Consider the following 5,808-nt stretch of genomic DNA (forward strand, 5'->3'; position numbering starts at 1 on the left):
GGAATATGCTAAACACAGTATGAGCAATAACTAAGACATTAGTAATTGATAAATGTTCAATTTCCATAAATCAATTCACAACCCATTTCCATTTCATATCAATTTCACAATTTACATCAACGCCTCAGAACCTGGCCAACCACTTGTATGAGACAGTGACTCATATTAAACATTTCCCATTTTACAATAGATAAACATATTAGTTGTATCAACACCTCAACAGATAAGCATACTAGCTATATCTACATTTCAACAGATATGCATATTAGCTATATCAACACTTCCAAAGATAAGCATATGAGCTGTATCAACACTTCCAAAGATAAGCATATGAGCTGTATCAACACTTCCAAAGATAAGCATATGAGCTGTATCAACACATTATCTGACAAGCGTATGAGCTGTATCAGTGGAGTCCATCCCCTATCTCCTCCCAAACAACATCCGGTTTAGAGGTCCATTCCCTATCTTCCCCTAAACCGTGGAGTACGTCCCCTATCTCCTCCCCCATACACAACGTATATACACAATGGTCATATACACAATCAATCAATACATAACGTTAATGTATTCTATCAACCGTCACACTCTATGACATATCCAATTGATTAGTTTTAGTTTGCCTAATCATCATGCATTGTCTACAACAATCAAAACTACCCTCCATCGGTAGTCCAAGCACTTATTTCTAAACAGATAATAAAAGCTCCAACAGATAAAATATCAAGGTTTTCAAAAGTGAGCGATTAACAAATCCAACTCCACTATTCTACTATATAATGAGCCAATTTCATTATTTCCAACACAATTCCACAAATTCACAATTTTCTCAAATTAATTATACCAATTAATTTTAAACAACAAATTAGGGCATTTACCCCCAACTCTCAATATCAACTCAAAGGTTCAGATATCACCAACCAACAACTATAACATCATTTTGAAACCCAAAGTACATATTATGAACCCAAAATCACAAAACCCTCTTTAACACATTTTGAAACCCTAAGTCCCAAAATCAACCATTTAAACAATAAGCTCAAAATCTAGGTTAACACCCATAAGAGTGAGTAGGAATCCCTACCTCAAATTCGGAGCTCAAGGAAAGAAGATGAAGAAACTCAACGTGCTCCAAAACTCAATATTTTTGGATCAATGGATAGCCCTCGACGATCAACAACTTTTTTGTAAAGGCTAAAGGTGAGGAAACAACTCCAACTAGATCAATACCTAGAGAGAAGGCAAGGTTCTAGAGAGGGAAGCTCTCAAATGGCGTTTTGGAAAAGTAAGAGAGAGAGTGTGAATGTAAAAAGTGATTTTAAAATGCCCAGCTGTCGACTGATATATGACATTCACGCTCGAGCGGAGAATACAACGCTCGAGCGTCAAGAACAAAAAACTAGGTACGCTCGAGCTCAAGAAGGCATGCTCGAGCGCCAAGACACAAGAATAAAGTACATCTGCTCGAGCGCGAAAACCAGTCTGCTCGAGCGTAGATTTCCCCCTCCCAGAACTTTCCCCAAAGAGTACTACCCACTCAAGCGCCAGAATACTCCACCGCTCAAGCGTAAAGAAACCCGCTCAAGCGTAAAAATCACACCTGCAGAAGTTTTGCAGGGACACGAAAAACTGGAAGTGTGCAATCTCAGCTCGAGCGCTATCCGACCCGTTCGAGCGGAACGACCAAAAACCTGGCAACAAGAATTTAAATCAAGGCTCAACCCACCTGTTCAAAATATACTCAACCCATCCCAAAACTCAAACGAAAGAAGTAAAGGATGACAACAAGGTATACAACCACCAACTCCACGAAACCAAAGTCCGGAATACGACAAAACAGTAAAGGGACAACCAGGATCGCTATAACCTCCCCCCTTTAAAGAATTTCATCCCCGAAATTAAATACAAGTTTTTTTCATTCTTAACAACATTACAACATAATGTTAAACAATCCGACCCCTTACCAGTCAATTCCATCTCTTTTCAAGAGGCATTTAACATTACACATAACAACTTGCATTATCAACATGCATTCCTTTGAAATTTACCAATTTCAACTCATTTTTCACAATTCTTTAACACATGCAACGCCAATATCATGCTTGCATTTCCACAATATACTTAACATACGCAATGTTAAAACAAATTTCATTAACCAAAACATTCACAATGTTTTACAACTTAAGACACATATGATGTTCTTAAAGTTCAACGATATTACAAAAATTACCAATGCATGATTACACATCAACAAACAATCCGGATATTTCTCACGGACTTCCAACTCACGTTTCCAAGTGGCTTCCTCCACTTCGTGATGCTTCCACAAAACCTTTACCAAGGGAATGGTCTTGCCTCGCAAGACTTGATCTCGCCTATCCAAGACCTGAACCGGTCTCTCCTCATACGAGGCATCCTCAACTACCTCCAAGTCAGTCCAATCTAACACATGGGACGGATCCGGCTCATACTTCCGAAGCATACTCACATGAAACACGTCATGCACTCCGGACAACTGCGATGGTAAAGCCAAACGATAAGCAACTTCTCCTATCCTCTCAAGGATCTCAAAGGGACCGATAAACTGAGGGGATAACTTCCCACTCTTCCCAAACCTCATCAAACCTCGCCTAGGTGATATTTTCAAGAAGACATGATCACCTATCTCAAACGCCAAAGGCCTCCTCCTACGGTCGGCATAACTCTTTTGGCGACTCTGGGCTATAACAAGCCTTCTACAGATAAGCTCAACCTTCTCCGTTGTCTCCCTAACCAACTCCGGACCCAACAATGGTGCATCACCCACCTCGGCCCAACACATTGGAGACCTACACGGTCGGCCATACAAGGCCTCAAACGGTTCCATACCGATGCTAGACTGAAAACTGTTGTTGTAGGCAAACTCCACCAAGGGCAAGTGCCTCTCCCACGTCCCACTAAGTCAAGGACACAACCTCGAAGCATATCCTTAAGGATCTGAATAGTACGCTCGGACTGCCCGTCAGTCTGAGGATGATAAGCCGTACTAAAGGTCAACTTAGTGCCCAATGCACTGTGCAAACTCTGTCACAATCTAGCAGTAAAACGAGGATCTCTATCTGAGGCGATTGTCACTGGGACCCCGTGCAATCTCACTATGTGCCGAATATACAAGTCGGCGAGATGATCTACCAAATCTCTCACACGCATAGGAATGAAATGCGCCGACTTAGTCAACCGATCTACAACCACCCAAATAGCATCACTACCCCGCTGAGTCCTCGGAAGACCTACAACGAAGTCCATAGTGACATGCTCCCACTTCCTCTCGGCAATAGGCAAGGGTTGTAACAATCCCGCTGGCCTCTAATGCTCGGCCTTCACTTGCTGGCAAGTAAGGCACTTCGATACGAAAACAGCCACATCTCTCTTCATACCCCACCACCAAAACTGGCGACTCAAATCCCGATACATCTTAGGACCTCCTGTAGACGCGCCCGCGTGAGTCCTTCGTGCTACAGTTCGGACTCAATTTGTGTCACGGTCCTTAATCTGAACCAAAGAGTCCAAATCTGGCAAATCGTTTTGAGAAAACAAATTTTTAGAAAAAGAAGTGCCAAACATGGACTGCTTTGCCAGATATAGAGTCGCCACCTAAATATTTTATTTTGGGGAATTTAGAAAACCGTGACTCGGTGCCAAAGGCCACGTGTCCGTCATCACCAAAGTTGCCTCGGCTCGGGAACTTGGGTACGATTGGGGAAGGTCAGCTATGAGCACCCCCTCTCGCCCGATCAAAGATCGGCCTCTACTAACCGTGATATCTTATTTTGAAAGCATTATGTGTTCTTATTCCGGTTATTAGCCTAGATTACTATGTGATGCGCACAGCATACAAGTATAGACCAAATCGCCTAAATTGGAACAAAACATTTCATGTTTGTTTTGAAAATGGTTTGCTACTCGTAAGTAGGCTAAAATGCAGATTTTGCCACCCTCAAGTGTGCTTTAGAAAAGAGGGTTTTGCCACTATCTAGTGGGCTTAAAACTCACAGTTTTAATGCATTATTCCAAGTTAGGTAATTTAACCTCTATCCACAGGCATTCAAGCAGTTATATCACATAAGCAGCTAGCCTCATGGTAATCATACTGTCATGGCAACACTCATACGCATGCAAGGATGCTAATGCAAAAGAACTTACAGAGTACTCCAAGCCAAAACAGAAACTAGTTAGTAATCATATGCATGATCCTAGTTCATGTTAAGATGGCTAATGCAGTACATGCAAAATGCAACTATAATAGGCTCGGCTATCCTAAAGAATGGCATGTGAAATGCTGTAACTAACAAGTACTCAACTTGGATTTGAAATACAAGTGCAGTTAGCATGATGTGCCGAGCCCGATGCATGTAAGACAAATGTATGGATGCACACATGCATAACATAAGGTATGCTGATTTAGATATGCCCTAATACTAACCATTGAAAGCTGGTAAATAAAAGGGAAGAAAGACGTGGGGTTGGAAGACATACACACACGCACCCACACTTATTACAATTTCGCCCTCGCTCGAAAGGACCAAATAAATATTACAGTCTGAATAAATAATACTAAATTAATTATTACAAAATTTCTAATATAATTAACAAATTAAATGCAAAGAGAAGATGGCCGCAGCCCCCGCCTCGGGATGCGTGAATGATGCATGCTCGGATTTATCTTGCCACGAAAGCCCGTACCATACCACTGCTGCCTCTGTTTGCACTGCCCAGCTTCTCTGAAAACTGCCAAAATCCTAGGACAAGTTCCCTGAACCCTGTAGGACACCATCAGCTGAAGGGAATACCCACCGGCCATGGAACTTATCCATCGGCTGGGTTTCATATTATCGGCCACCAATCCATGGCCGGTCGGCACTCTACGGTGCCGGTCGGCAAAAACTTCCTGCAGAAACTGGTTTTTGACAGCAGCAAGGACAAACAGTGTATGGCATGGAATTTCAAGCAAATGTATGCGCGGGCACACTTCCTATCATGCAATGGACTCAAGGGAGTATGCCCCTCGACCCTCGGGCCATCAATTATGCATGATGGCCTAAGAGGCCAAGTTTTGCAACTTCGATATCAAATGAAATGCAAGCACAAAACACATCAAAGGGCCCCAACCCCTATCATGATTGATCAAGAGGCAAGGGATGCATGCTCAATGAAATGCAACCTAGGCATGGAGGCTAAGTATGCAACATGGGCATGCAAACAAGTAATGCACAATGCATGTTAGGCGCACAACCTAAATGAGCAAGCATGCAAGATATGGAATAATAATGGGAGTGACAAGCATACAAGATGTGATCTAAGCATGCAAGTGTGCAAGGCATGCATCATATTAAGCAACCTAAACATGCAACAACACACAAGTATGCCACAACACACAAGGTGAGCATGCATCAACATGCAAAGGAAGGTCTAACACTAACTTGGACAACTCTCTACTAGGTCCAAAACAGTGGCCAAAATGATGCAACAAAGGCATGAAAACACACACAAGCATGCATGCATAAGGCCTTAAACATGGAGCATAAGCCATCAACTCTTCAAAGCATGAAAGGGATGGAAAATGCAAGTATGCAAGTATGGAACATGGACTGAAATGTGGTCTCCAATGATGCCAAATCATGAGAACAAGCCAAGTAAAGCATACTAGTGACCTACACACCTAAGGCTAGTAAGCTAGAATGCAAAAAAGCTATACAAAGCATGGAAAACATGAATCCAAAGATCTAAGACAGACCTTAAGCATGTTAAAACATGACCAAAAACTTCACA

This window comes from Camellia sinensis, chromosome 8, assembly GCF_055761805.1.
Source record: "Camellia sinensis isolate YWXY chromosome 8, ASM5576180v1, whole genome shotgun sequence".
Lineage (NCBI taxonomy): Eukaryota > Viridiplantae > Streptophyta > Magnoliopsida > Ericales > Theaceae > Camellia > Camellia sinensis.